Source organism: Oncorhynchus mykiss, chromosome 4 (assembly GCF_013265735.2).
Source record: "Oncorhynchus mykiss isolate Arlee chromosome 4, USDA_OmykA_1.1, whole genome shotgun sequence".
Lineage (NCBI taxonomy): Eukaryota > Metazoa > Chordata > Actinopteri > Salmoniformes > Salmonidae > Oncorhynchus > Oncorhynchus mykiss.
In genome coordinates this window covers 26,239,341-26,254,953 of record NC_048568.1, presented here as the reverse complement: position 1 = coordinate 26,254,953, position 15,613 = coordinate 26,239,341, and the positions used below count along the sequence as shown (strand labels likewise).

At 46.3% G+C, this 15,613-nt stretch overlaps 1 protein-coding gene across 1 annotated transcript in view; it reads right to left on the bottom strand.

The window, feature by feature from the left end:
• Positions 1-15,613, bottom strand: part of LOC110522374 (methyltransferase-like protein 24) — a 64,164-nt gene that overhangs the window by 25,611 nt on the left and 22,940 nt on the right. The gene's annotated exons all lie outside the window — the stretch shown is intronic.

The window sequence follows — 15,613 nt, the reverse complement described above, 5'->3', positions numbered from 1 at the left end:
GCCAGAGAGACTAGACAAGAGACCAGAGAGAGATACCAGAGAGACCAAGGAAACCAGAGTGAGAGAGAGACCAGAGAGGCCAGAGATAGAGACGAGTAAGAGAGACCAGAAAGACCAGAGAGAGAGACCAGAGAGAGACCACAGAGACCAGAGAAAGACCAGAGAGAGACCAGAGAGCGAGACCAGAGAAACCAGAGAAACCAGAGAGAGAATCACTGTGCTGTGTTCCAGCAATCAATCCCCACATTGGACAACTAGAGAAGTACATCCCATAGTGTGGTTGTGTTTGCACTGTAATTGCATGGGTCAAACACTGTGACCAATGTTAATGACTGCTGGTGCTGGGTTATTTAACTATAATGATAGGCTGATGATAACTGGATCATGTCATTGTCAATTGTCTGTGTTCCCTTCCTGTGTTTTCATGTGGACAGTATTAGAGTGTGCATGGGTTGTCATGTGTGGTAACTGCACACTAATACATGGTGATGTTGATGTTCTCCCCTCTCAGGCGCAGCTGGACCACAGGACTATGGGCTAGTCCCAAATGGCACCCTATACCCTACATAGTGCACTACTTTTGACCAGAACGTTATGGGCCTTGGGCAAAAGTAGTGCACTATAAAGGGAATAGGGTGCCATTTGGGTTAGGCTCACTGCTTAGGCCACATCTGTCAGACAGTCTGTGCAGAACCTCTCAATGACGTCAGGGGAGTGTTTAGATCAAAGTATGCAGTTCAGTGTTTTTCTCCTCTCTCTTCAATCCATATACATTTGCTCTGTCTCTTGCTCTGTCTCTTGCTCTGTCTCTTGCTCTGTCTCTTGCTCTGTCTCTTGCTCTGTATCTTGCTCTGTCTCTTGCTCTCTCTTGCTCTGTCTCTTTCTAATCGTTTCTGTTTGGTTCTTACTTTCTCTCTCCCTGTCTGTCTCTCTTTCTGTTTCCTTTGCTCTACCCCTCATTTGGCCCTAGCCTAGACCCATGTGTGTCTACTTTCCCCATCTCTCCTTATATTTTTCGCTCTTGTTCCCCCTTCTTCCTCTCTTTCTCTTCCTTCCTGATCCTTTTCCCTTCTCAAAGGGTTTCAACAGAACATGTTCCAGACACATTTGTTTACAATCCTCAACCTTGTCCCTTCTACAAAGAGAGAAAGACAGAACAACCCCACTGGAATCCAATCCTTCACTCTAGTGCTGTACATTTGTAACGGGGAATGAGAATGAAATGTTTTCTGCCATCTCTCCTGTCAACCTAGACCAAGAGGTTGTTTATAACTCACCTCTGTGACAATTTGATTTGTCTCAGCTCAGCAACAGCTTTCTCTATGACAGGCCGTCTTAGATATTCCTGCTGCTAGCTTAACCTAGTCTAGCAAATTGTGTCGACAGGCTCATGTTGAGTATAGAGGTTATTAACCCCTGCTGGTCTTCTCTGTTAGTATTTCAACGGATCATCGATTTCCTCTGTCAAACCATCAGAATTTCTGTCATGCCTCAATCCCCCCCCCCCCCCCCCCCCCCTCCTCTCTCAGATTGAAATGATTGCAGTAATGATGCGTGATCATAAATAATGTATGCAGGCCAGCAGAATTATTGGTGTGGCCGCCGTTCCTTCACCACCAGATTTCATTTTCTAGGTTTTTCTTTGTTTGTTTTTCATATCTGTTTCTCTTGTTTTTTTGCTTGTTATTTCCTCTGTCCCTGTGTGATAGTGTTTCATTAAGCAGAGCTCGGAGGGGAGAAAAGACACAAAAACATAATTGGGCAATTAGTCAGAACAGGAGTAGAAGAGGGAGGGAGGGAGGTAGAGGGGGAGGCAGCGAGAGAGAGAGAGAGAGGGGGGGGAGAAGAAGATTGAGAAAGAGGGAGAGACAGAAAGAAGAAGAGAGAGAAGAAGAGGAGGATGGGGGTTACAGTGGCTCAGGAGATTGCAGCCCCTCTCATCTCTGTCAAATCATACTGCCTTCACCCCCTGAGCTTTTCTACTGAAAATCCCTCACTTGTGATGCTGGGCTGGTGCTATGAAGCTTTCAGCATGCAAGCCTTTTAGCTCTGTCTGTGCAGTAAGCCATTCCTACTACTAGGCCTACCATTCGACGGCATGACAATTACCATGGAGAAAAACAACACAGAAATCTGAGACCAGGCTACCCTATACATCAACACAGAGATCTGGGACCAGACTATACTATACATCAACACAGAGATCTGGGACCAGACTACACTATACATCAACACAGAGATCAAGTGCCCAGACTACACTATACATCAACACAGAGATCTGGGACCAGACTACACTATACATCAACACAGAGATCTGGGACCAGACTACACTATACATCAACACAGAGATCTGGGACCAGACTACACTATACATCAACACAGAGATCAAGTGCCCAGACTACACTATACATCAACACAGAGATCTGGGACCAGACTACACTATACATCAACACAGAGATCTGGGACCAGACTACACTATACATCAACACAGAGATCAAGTGCCCAGACTACACTATACATCAACACAGAGATCTGGGACCAGACTACACTATACATCAACACAGAGATCTGGGACCAGACTACACTATACATCAACACAGAGATCAAGTGCCCAGACTACACTATACATCAACACAGAGATCTGGGAACAGACTATACATCAACACAGAGATCTGGGACCAGACTACACTATACATCAACACAGAGAACAAGTGCCCAGACTACACTATACATCAACACAGAGATCTGGGACCAGACTATACATCAACACAGAGATCTGAGACCAGACTACACTATACATCAACACAGAGATCTGGGACCAGACTATACATCAACACAGAGATCTGGGACCAGACTATACATCAACACAGAGATCTGGGACCAGACTACACTATACATCAACACAGAGATCTGGGACCAGACTACACTATACATCAACACAGAGATCAAGTGCCCAGACTACACTATACATCAACACAGAGATCTGGGACCAGACTACACTATACATCAACACAGAGATATGGGACCAGACTACACTATACATCAACACAGAGAACAAGTGCCCAGACTACACTATACATCAACACAGAGATCTGGGACCAGACTACACTATACCTCAACACAGAGATCTGGGACCAAACTACACTATACATCAACACAGAGATCTGAGACCAGACTACACTATACATCAACACAGAGATCTGGGACCAGACTACACTATACATCAACACAGAGATCTGAGACCAGACTACACTATACATCAACACAGAGATCTGGGACCAAACTACACTATACATCAACACAGAGATATGGGACCAGACTACACTATACATCAACACAGAGAACAAGTGCCCAGACTACACTATACATCAACACAGAGATCTGGGACCAGACTACACTATACCTCAACACAGAGATCTGGGACCAAACTACACTATACATCAACACAGAGATCTGGGACCAGACTACACTATACATCAACACAGAGATCTGGGACCAGACTACACTATACATCAACACAGAGATCTGGGACCAGACTATACATCAACACAGAGATCTGGGACCAGACTACACTATACATCAACACAGAGATCTGAGACCAGACTACCCTATACATCAACACAGAGATCAAGGGCCCAAATTATACTATACATCAACACAGAGATCAAGGGCCCAGGCTACACTATACATCAACACAGAGATCAAGGGCCCAAGCTATACTATACATCAACACAGAGATCTGGGACCAGACTACCCTATACATTAACACAGAGATCTGAGACCAGACTACACTATACATCAACACAGAGATCAAGGGCCCAAATTATACTATACATCAACACAGAGATCAAGGGCCCAGGCTACACTATACATCAACACAGAGATCAAGGGCCCAAGCTATACTATACATCAACACAGAGATCTGGGCCCAGGCTACACTATACATCAACACAGAGATCAAGGGCCCAGACTGGGAAGTGTTTTCTACATCCTTGAAATACCATATAGACTACAAAGAGCCCTGGACCCTTGTGCCTCTGAGCCCCCTCCCTCAGCCTAGGATGTATAGGGTAGCCTGGTTCCAGATCTCTGTGTTGATGTATAGGGTAGCCTGGTTCCAGATCTCTGTGTTGATGTATAGGGTAGCCTGGTTCCAGATCTCTTTGCTGTTTTGCCCCATGCTAATTGTCATGCCTCTCTTTCTCGGAAGACCTGAGCCAAAGGACCATGCCTCAGGATTACCTGGCCTGATGACTCCTTGCTGTCCCCAGTCCAACTGGCCGTGCTGCTGCTCCAGTTTCAACTGTTCTGCCTGCGGCTATGGAACCCTGACCTGTTCACCGGACGTGCTACTTTGTCCCGGACCTGCTGTTTTCAAGTCTCTAGAGACAGCAGGGGCGGTAGAGATACTTTTAATGATCTGCTATGAAAAGCCAACTGACATTTAATCCTGAGGTGCTGACCTGTTGCACCCTCGACAACCACTGTGATTATTATTATTTGACCCTGCTGGTCATCTATGAACATTTGAACATCTTGGCCATGTTCTGTTATAATCTCCAACTGGCACAGCCAGAAGAGGACTGGCCACCCCTCATAGCCTGGTTCCTCTCTAGGTTTCTTCCTAGGTTCCAGCCTTTCTAGGGAGTTTTTCCTAGCCACCATGCTTCTACACCTGCATTGCTTGCTGTTTGGGGTTTTAGGCTGGGTTTCTGTACAGCACTTTGTGACATTAGCTGATGTAAGAAGGGCTTTATAAATACATTTGATTGATTGATATAGCCCCTCCCTCAGCCTATAGCCCCTCCCTCAGTGTATTGCCCCTCCCTCAGTTTATAGCCCCTCCCTCAGCCTGTAGCCCCTGTGAAAGCAACCTGTCGTGGCCTGTACATCAGTTTGGATCAGGCCCTGACACCCACAGATTAACAGGGAAATATTTGGGTTGGGTATTTAACTGTGGATCAGGGATGGGTGGATTATGAGCCATTTGGCCAGGGGTGGAGGTGTGTGACTGCTTTCAGAGAATGAGAATCTGCTTTCGGTTTTAATTACCCTTCTGAGAAGAATTACCTTAGAGGACCAACACTGTAATGTATTCCATCCCCCCAGTAATGTCGTGTTCTGATTTCCTTCTTTCCCTTGTTCTTAGAGGACCAACACTGTAATGTATTCCAGCCCCCCAGTAATGTCGTGTTCTGATTTCCTTCTTTCCCTTGTTCTTAGAGGACCAACACTGTAATGTATTCCAGCCCCCCAGTAATGTCGTGTTCTGATTTCCTTCTTTCCCTTGTTCTTAGAGGACCAACACTGTAATGTATTCCAGCCCCCAAGTAATGTCGTGTTCTGATTTCCTTCTTTCCCTTGTTCTTATTTGATGAGGAAATGTAATTGCTTGGGCAGGGAGTTTTCTCCTCACACACACCTGGATGTTCTAAATCAGACAGAACATACCCCTGACAGACACAGAGACACAGACACAGAGAGACAGACACAGAGAGACATACATAGAGAGACAGACATAGAGAGACAGACACAGAGAGACAGACACAGAGAGACAGACACAGAGAGACATACACAGAGAGACAGACACAGAGAGACAGACACAGAGACAGACACAGAGAGACAGACACAGAGAGACAGACACAGAGAGACAGACACAGAGAGACAGACATAGAGAGACAGACAGAGAGACTGACACAGAGAGACAGACACAGAGAGACAGACACAGAGAGACAGACACAGAGAGACAGACATAGAGAGACAGACAGAGAGACAGACACAGAGAGACAGACACAGAGAGACATACATAGAGAGACAGACACAGAGAGACAGACACAGAGAGACAGACACAGAGAGACAGACACAGAGAGAGACACAGAGAGACAGACATAGAGAGACAGACACAGAGAGACAGACACAGAGAGACAGACACAGAAAGACAGACACAGAGAGACAGACATAGAGAGACAGACACAGAGAGACAGACACAGAGAGACAGACACAGAGAGACATACATAGAGAGACAGACACAGAGAGACAGACACAGAGAGACAGACACAGAGAGACAGACACAGAGAGACAGACACAGAGAGACAGAGTGATTCCGTTGAGATGTGTACCTACAGTCTCTTCAGAAGGGGCTCCTGTAACAATAGAAGATATAATAGACACACCTGGTCACAGCATCAGATCCTGGCTTCAATGTGATGTTACCCAGGCTTGACGTTCTCAACTTGTCTCTGCCTGCAGGCTTGTGTGTGTGTGTGTGTGTGTGTGTGTGTGTGTGTGTGTGTGTGTGTGTGTGTGTGTGTGTGTGTGTGTGTGTGTGTGTGTGTGTGTGTGTGTGTGTGTGTGTGTGTGTGTGTGTGTGTGTGTGTGTGTGTGTGTGTGTGTGTGTGTGAGAGAGAGAGAGAGACTGCTGTGTGGTGATGGGATTACTGTTAGATCCGCTGATCAGTGGAGCAGCAACAAGCCATCAACACCTCCAGGACACCACAGTTAATCAGACTGAGGCAGAGTATCATCTGCTCTCACTCTCTCTGCTCTCAGTTCTTAATCTCTATCTATCAGATCTTTCCCAGACCCACTACTGTGGTATAAATGTGTGCTGGTAGGCTAGCAGGCGTAGTTTGCAGGAAGAAAATGAAGACAGTCAAACTATACTACTCACAGATTTCTATTCACTCTGTAACTGAAGAAATGTTTGGGCACCCAGTTCCTCCTCAGGGAAGTAGTTCTATGCCAGTGTGTTGGTAACGTGGTGAAAGACCTCAACAGTCATGTTAGCTCAAGGTTGTCTTGGCAGGTTTACAATTGGTGAGTCATGGAGAGTGGGAGAAAAGGTTCTGCCTTTTTCAGTGCTCTGCCCTTCAGAGGTGTGAGCACTGAGCAGCGAGACAGACGGGCTAACCATAAATAATCCCTAGAACTGATAGAGGGGTGAAGAGGGTTAGGGTGGGTAGAGGGGTGAAGGGGTAGAGGAGTGAAGGGGTAAAGGGTGGTGAGGTAGAGGGGGGTAGAGGGGTGAAGGGGTAGAGGGGTGGTGGGTAGAGGAGTGAAGGGGTAGAAGGGTGGTGAGGTAGAGCGTGAGGAGGTGGAGAGTGGAGGAACAATAATTTGAATCTACTCTTACTCCACAATGCCCTTTCCCACCTGGACAAAAGGAACACGTGAGAATGCTGTTCATCGACTACAGCTCAGTGTTCAACACCATAGTGCCCACGAAGCTCATCACTAAGCTAAGGACCCTGGGACTAAACACCTCCCTCTGCAACTGGATCCTGGACTTCCTGACGGGTCACCCCCAGGTAAGGGTAGGCAACAATATGTCTGCCACGCTGATCCTCAACACTGGGGCCCCTAGGGGTGTGTACTTAGTCCCCTCCTGTACTCCCTCTTCACCCACAACTGTGTGGCCAAACACGACTCCAACACCATCATTAAGTTTGCTGACAACACAACAGTGGTATGCCTGATCACCGACAACGATGAGACAGCCTATAAGGAGGAGGTCAGAGACCTGGCAGTGTGGTGCCAGGACAACAACCTCTCCCTCAATGTGATCAAGACAAATGAGCTGATCATGGACTACAGGAAAAGGCTGTAGTGGAGCGGGTCGAGAGTTTCAAGTTCCTTGGTGTCCACATCACCAATGAATTATCATGCTCTAAACACATCAATAGAGTGAAGAGGGCAAGACAACACCTTTTCCCCCTCAGGAGACTGAAAAGATTTGGCATGGGTTCCCAGAACCTCAAAAGGTTCTACAGTTGCACCATCGAGAGCATCCTGACTGGTTGCATCACCACCTGGTATGGCAACTGCTCAGCATCTGACCGTAAGGCGCTACAGAGGGTAGTGTGTACGGCCGAGTACATCACTGGGGCCAAGCTTCCTGTCATCCAGGACCTCTATACCAGGTGTGTCAGAGGAAAGCCCAAAATATTGTCAGAGACTCCAGTCACCCAAGTCATAGACTGTCTTCTCTGCTACCGCACGGCAAGCGGTACCGGAGCACCAAGTCTAGGACCAAAAGGCTCCTCAACAGCTTCTACCCTCAAGCCAAAAGACTGCTGAACAATTAATCAAATGGCCACCGGACTATTTACATTGACACACCCCCATTTGTTTTTACACAGCTGCTACTCGCTGTTTATTATCACTTCACCCCTACCTACATGTACAAATGACCTCTAACCTGTACACCCGCACATTGACTCAGTACCGGTACCCCCTGCATATAGACTCTTTATTGTTATTTTATTGTGTTACTTTTTAGAATTTTGTACTTCAGTTTATTTGGTAAATAGGGAAGCTTGTAAGTAAGCATTTCACGGTAATGTCTACACTTGTTGTATTCGGTGACAAATATAGTTTGATTTGATTTGAGAGAGAGAGAAGGAGAAGTTTCTACATATCTGATATGGCCTTAGCTACAAGTTCTGTAAATGTGAAGTCCCACTGGGCACAAACTGGTTGAATGAACTGTTTCCACATCATATGAACAGTTAATCAATGTGATGATGTTGAATCAATGTGGAAAACTGAGTGGATTTGCAAAAAGTCCTACACTTAAAGGGGTTTAGGTCATTTGTGTGCGTTTTTTTGGTCATTTGTGTCACTCACATTTGACCCTAAATCCAATGAGATGGTTACATTTTTTTCTTGAAAAGTAAATCAAACTAGACTCTGAACTGATGTCTGTGCCCAGAGGGGTAGAACTGAACAGAATTCAGAAGGCCTGTGTCTGCTGTATAGTATAAGTGAAAGCTAAAGGTGAACTGTCTGCATAGCTGTAGACACCATGATACATACAGGCACTGAGATGCCAAGTCTGCCCTGTCTGTCTGCTGGACATGGTCCAGGTTTGGTCCAGGTCTGGTACCTGCTGTTACACTGCCTGGCATCTTCAACAGAACAGGTGGGATAACAAGTCCCCCCCCCCCTCTTTGGGTTGTGCAAATTGGTTTAGTACGGAGGGAGGTTTTGGGTGGGCATTATAGCCAATCCTAAACATGCGGTGTGGGACATCATCTCTCCCACAGCCTATTAGCTGCCTCCATCCACCTGTTAAAACTTCAACTCACCGGGTGTCTCTTTTCAACAAAACATTTGGTTTAAATGAGTTTGGGGTGCCTGCTGCTGTTGAAATTTCATTCAGGAAATATATTATTACAAACACACCCCAGCCTGTTGTTTTTCAGTACAGTATTTAGCCTTGCTTAGCGCTCTGGGCCAATGTCACACACACTGTTATTATCTTCTGTTGATTTATCCCTCTTTAGTTTTTTACAAGCAGGAGATCATCCATCTCGATCACTCTCTCCTCCTCTTTTCTTTATCACGCAGTTTGAGAGAGGGATTATAGCTATGAACATGATTATTACTGTTGCGGCAGCTATTCCATCACTCATTTGGGTGGCAACGACAAGCTTGTTGAGTTACGCTGTTAGGTTGTATGGACCTCCAGACTACAACCTTAGGAAAAAAGGTGCTATCTAGAACCTAAAAGGGTTCTTCGGCTGTCCCCATTGGCAAACCCTTTAAAGAACCCTTTTTGGTTCCAGGTAGAAGCCTATTAGGTTCCATGTAGAATCCTCTCTAAATGGAACCCAAAAGAGTTCTACCTGGAACCAAAAATAGTTATCCTATGGGGACAGCCGAAGAAACATTTTGGAACCCTAGGGGGCTTCTGCTCTCGATGGGAATCTACTTCTGGTAGCATGACTTTATGTTAGGTCCTTGGAGGTCAAGGGGTTAAGGCTTTTATAAGATTAGAGCAAAATAGAGCCAAAGTGGTGGTCTTATTGAGGACCCACCCATAGAAAATGGAATTCCATAGATATCATCAAAAACCAATATGGGTTCATAAATCAAAATGGATTGAGGTGAATTGTTCTGCTCATAATGGTAGGACAATGGTAGGCAAATGTATACAGTAATAGGCCAACTGCAGGAATGATTAATATGCCAGCCACACTTAATCCATGTATTACAGCCTTTAATTTAGGTATGGCTGGTCTCGTCTCAACAATCCCAGCTCAGAGCTGGTGTATAGCTCAGTGTACAGGGAGAATATAACCAAATTAAAGTGGGAGGATTACGCTAGTCCTTTTAATAAAGACCATAATCTGACAGGGATTAAGCTAGGTTTAAAGGAAAAGTGACGGAGGGAGAGAGGGAGAAGGGGATAGAGGGAGGGAGAGAGGTAGAAGGGGATAGAGGGAGGGAGAGAGGGAGAAGGGGATAGAGGGAGGGAGAGAGGGAGAAGGGGATAGAGGGAGGGAGAGAGGGAGAAGGGGATAGAGGGAGGGAGAGAGGTAGAAGGGGATAGAGGGAGGGAGAGAGGGAGAAGGGGATAGAGGGAGGGAGAGAGGGAGAAGGGTATAGAGGGAGGGAGAGAGGGAGAAGGGTATAGAGGGAGGGAGAGAGGGAGAAGGGTATAGAGGGAGGGAGACAGGGAGAAGGGGATAGAGGGAGGGATAGAGGGAGAAGGGGATAGAGGGAGAGAGGGAGAAGGGTATAGAGTGAGGGAGTTAGGGAGAAGGGGATAGAGGGAGTGAGAGAGGTAGAAGGGTATAGAGGGAGGGAGTTAGGGAGAAGGGGATAGAGGGAGGGAGAGAGGTAGAAGGGTATAGAGGGAGGGAGAGAGGGAGAAGGGGATAGAGGGAGGGAGAGAGGGAGAAGGGGATAGAGGGAGGGAGAGAGGGAGAAGGGGATAGAGGGAGGGAGAGAGGGAGAAGGGGATAGAGGGAGGGAGAGAGGGAGAAGGGGATAGAGGGAGGGAGAGAGGGAGAAGGGGATAGAGGGAGGGAGAGAGGGAGGGAGAAGGGGATAGAGGGAGGGAGAGAGGGAGGGAGAAGGGGATAGAGGGAGGGAAAGAGGGAGAAGGGGATAGAGGGAGGGAGAGAGGGAGAAGGGGATAGAGGGAGGAAGAGAGGGAGAAGGGGATAGAGGGAGGGAGAGAGGGAGAAGGGGATAGAGAGAGGGAGAAGGGTATAGAGGGAGGGAGTTAGGGAGAAGGGGATAGAGGGAAGGAGAGAGGGAGAAGGGGATAGAGGGAGGGAGTTAGGGAGAAGGGGATAGAGGGAGGGAGAGAGGGAGAAGGGTATAGAGGGAGGGAGTTAGGGAGAAGGGGATAGAGGGAGGGAGAGAGGGAGAAGGGGATAGAGGGAGGGAGAGAGGGAGAAGGGGATAGAGGGAGGGAGAGAGGGAGAAGGGGATAGAGGGAGGGAGAGAGGGAGAAGGGGATAGAGGGAGGGAGAGAGGGAGAAGGGGATAGAGGGAGGGAGAGAGGGAGAAGGGGATAGATGGAGGGAGAGAGGGAGAAGGGTATAGAGGGAGGGAGAGAGGGAGAAGGGGGATAGAGGGAGGGAGAGAGGGAGGGAGAAGGGGATAGAGGGAGGGAGAGAGGGAGGGAGAAGGGGATAGAGGGAGGGAAAGAGGGAGAAGGGGATAGATGGAGGGAGAGAGGGAGAAGGCGATAGAGGGAGGGAGAGAGGAAGAAGAGGATAGAGGGAGGGAGAAGGGGAATAGAGCGAGGGAGAGAGGGAGAAGGGTATAGAGGGAGGGAGAGAGGAAGAAGGGGATAGAGGGAGGGAGAGAGGGAGAAGGGGATAGAGGGAGGGAGAGAGGGAGAAGGTGATAGAGGGAGAGAGGGAGAAGGCGATAGAGGGAGGGAGAGAGGAAGAAGAGGATAGAGGGAGGGAGAAGGGGAATAGAGCGAGGGAGAGAGGGAGAAGGGTATAGAGGGAGGGAGAGAGGAAGAAGGGGATAGAGGGAGGGAGAGAGGGAGAAGGGTATAGAGGGAGGGAGAGAGGGAGAAGGGGATTCAGGGAGGGAGAGAGGGAGAAGGGGATAGAGGGAGGGAGAGAGGGAGAAGGGGATAGAGGGAGAGAGGGAGAAGGGGATAGAGGGAGGGGGAAGGGGAATAGAGGGAGGGAGAGAGGGAGAGGGGTATAGAGGGAGGGAGAGAGGAAGAAGGGGATAGAGGGAGGGAGAAGGGGAATAGAGGGAGGGAGTTAGGGAGAAGGGGATAGAGGGAGGGAGAGAGGGAGAAGGGGGATAGAGGGAGGGATAGAGGGAGAAGGGGGATAGAGGGAGGGAGTTAGGGAGAAGGGCATAGAGGGAGGGAGAAGGGGATAGAGGAGATAGTCTGTATGGCAGGGACAGGGGGAAGGAGAGAGTGAGGGAGTCTGTAGGGAGGGAGAAGGGGGATAATGGAGGGTCTGTAGGAGTGTTGGATGGCGGGAGGCACTGTTTCCATCTCTGTTCCCTGCAGAGCGGATTTAAAAGTAAAAACATACTGTACTCTCCCTAAGTAACATCTGGGCAACATTTACTATGTAGCTGTGTGTATGGGGGCAGGAGGGCGGGGGATTCTTCAAAGGATTAAAAGGATTCTTCAGAATGTGTTTAGTGTAAAGTGGAGATGGGAGATTGGGGGGATTACAGCCTATGTGTTTATGTTTCTCAACAGCATCATAACAATACGATAATCTTATTGTTGAGCAGTTTTCTCATGGCAGTAACATTGAATTCTATCCATCTAGATCTACAATAAAGCTGCTCTGAGAACTGTGTTTGTTCTGGCCTTTAATAAAGCTGCTCTGAGAACTGTGTTTGTTCTGGCCTTTAATAAAGCTGCTCTGAGAACTGTGTTTGTTCTGGCCTTTAATAAAGCTGCTCTGAGAACTGTGTTTGTTCTGGCCTTTAATAAAGCTGCTCTGAGAACTGTGTTTGTTCTGGCCTTTAATAAAGCTGCTCTGAGAACTGTGTTTGTTCTGGCCTTTAATAAAGCTTCCTTATGAAGCAGTCACTGATCCTAGTCATGTTTTCACAGGTACTCCTCATTTAGGGCCCCTAAAATATCAAAATAAGGGAACGCCCCTTTTGCGCCCAAAATGCTGCACCTCTGTTCTGTTCAATTAGCTTGCCATGCAATGAATACGAGACATAATCGTAGCAAAATTGACTGAGAGGCGATTGATTGCTCTGCAATGAATACTCATTCTAAAGAGTTGAGCTTGACTGGTGCATCCTGAGTAAAGAAGTGGGCTTCTACAGCGTCATTGCTGTGAATTGCTAAATGAAAGCATTTGGCCCAAACCCCTCTAAAAGTATTGGACAAGGGAGAGAAATAAAGCAGGTAGGAAAAACTCCATTAGACAGAGGGGGATCAAGACAAGCTGCCATAACAAGGACTGAATCCGGAAGTACTCCTGTTGATGAGGACATCAATTCTAAAAGCCTCTACAGCACAAAAACTACTTTACCACATGAAAAACTTTTTCCCTTCATAAAAATAACACAAGTTTCTATGACAGCTTTTACACAGAGCTCTTTCATCTCTTGTCTGTATCTTCTGATCACGGTTGGTTGTGTTATCACTTTACTGTAAAAATATTTGATTTGCATATGCTTTTTACAGTAGCTTGTTTTTTTTCTCCAGCATATGCTGATATGTAGGCCTACATTACATGGGCTGTTATTTATCGATTCATGTGTTATCTATAAGATGTGTGGAGGGGGTTGACTGTTCCAGAATCCCTTGCCTACCTTCGTAACACACACCCAGAGAGCCACACCCCTCAGCCCGCCTTTGAAAGGCTGGTGTGTGTGAATCACTGTCTCTCTCTCTGCGTTCAATTTCAATTCAAATGGCTTTATTGACATGGGAAATATAATACTGTTCAAAAGTTTGGGTCACTTAGAAATGTTTCTGCCCATTAAAATAACATCAAATTGATCACAAATACAGTGTAGATATTGTTAATGTTATAAATTACTATTGTAGCTGGAAAAGGCTGATTTTTAATGGAATATCTACATAGGCGTACAGAGGCACATTATCAGCAACCATCACTCCTGTGTTCCAATGGCACGTTGTGTTAGCTAATCCAAGTTTATCATTTTAAAAGGCTAATTGATCATTAGAAAACCCTTTTGCAAGTATGTTAGCACAAATGAAAACTGTTGTTCTGATTAAAGAAGCAATAAAACGGGCCTTCTTTAGACTAGTTGAGTATCTGGAGCGTCAGCATTTGTGGGCTCGATTACAGGCTCAAAATGGCCAGAAACAAAACACTTTCTTCTGAAACTTGTCAATCTATTATTGTTCTGAGAAATGAAGGCTATTCCATGCGAGAACTTGGCAAGAAACTGAAGATCTCGTACAATGCTGTGTACTACTCCCTTCACAGTACAGGGAAAAATGTCTCTAACAGAATAGAAAGAGGAGTGGGAGGCCCAGGTGCACAACTGAGCAAAAGCACAAGTGCATTAGAGTGTCTAGTTTGAGAAACAGATGCCTCACAAGTCCTCAACTGGCAGCTTCATTAAATAGTACCCTCCAAACACCAGTCTCAACGTCAACAGTGAAGAGGCAACTCCGGGATGCTGGCATTCTGCTCTGCATATATTATTTGGTGTTTTACATTGTTTTTGCAGAATTCTGCATGCAGTCTCAATTTGGTGTTTGTCCCTTTTTGTGAATTCTTGGTTGGTGAGTGGACCCCTGACCTCACAACCATAAAAGGCAATGAGTTCTATAACTGATTCAAGTATTTTTGAGCCAGATCTTAATTGAGATGTTGAATATTATGTTCCTTTTGATGGCATATAAGGCCCTTCTTGCCTTGTCTCTCAGATCGTTCACAGCTTTGTGGATGTTGCCTGTGGTGCTGATGTTTAGGCAGAGGTATGTATAGTTTTTTGTGCGCTCTAGGGCAACAGTGTCTAGATGGAATTTGTATTAGTGGTCCTGGCAACTGGACCTTTGTTGGAACACCATTGTTTTTGTCTTACTGAGATGTACTGTCAGTGCCCAGGTCTGACAGAATCTGTGCAGAAGATCTAGGTGCTGATGTAGGCCCTCCTTGGTTGGGGACAGAAGCACCAGATCAGCAAACAGTAGACATTTGACTTCAGATTCTAGTAGGGTGAGGCCGGGTGCTACAGACTGTTCAATTTGTTGATATACAGTGCCAGTCAAAGGTTTGGACACACCTACTCATTCCAGGATTTTTCTTTATTTCTACTATTTTCTACATTGTAGAATAATAGTGAAGACATCAAAACTATGAAATAACACATATGGAATCATGTAGTAACCAAAAAAGTGTTAAACAAATCAAAACATATTTTATATTTGAGATTCTTCAAAGTAGCATATCATTGCCTTGATCACAGCTTTGCACAGTCTTGGCATTCTCCCAACCAGCTTCATGAGGTAGTCCCCTGGAACGCATTTCAATTAACAGGTGTACCTTGATAAAAGTTAATTTCTTAATGTGTTTGAGCCAATCAGTTGTGTTGTGACAAGGTGGGGCTGGCATACAGTAGATAGTCCTATTTGGTAAAAGATCAAGTCCCTATTATGGCAAGAACAGCTCAAATAAGCAAAGAGAAATTACAGTCCATCATTACTTAAGACATGAAGGTCAGTCAATCCAGAAAATGTCAAGAACTTTGAAAGTTTCTTGAAGTGAAGTTGCAAAATCCATCAAGTGCTATGATGAAACTGGCTCTCATGAGGACTGCCACAGGAAAGGAAGACCCAGAGTTACCTCTGCTGCAGAGGATAAGTTCATTAGAGTTACCAGCCTCCGAAATT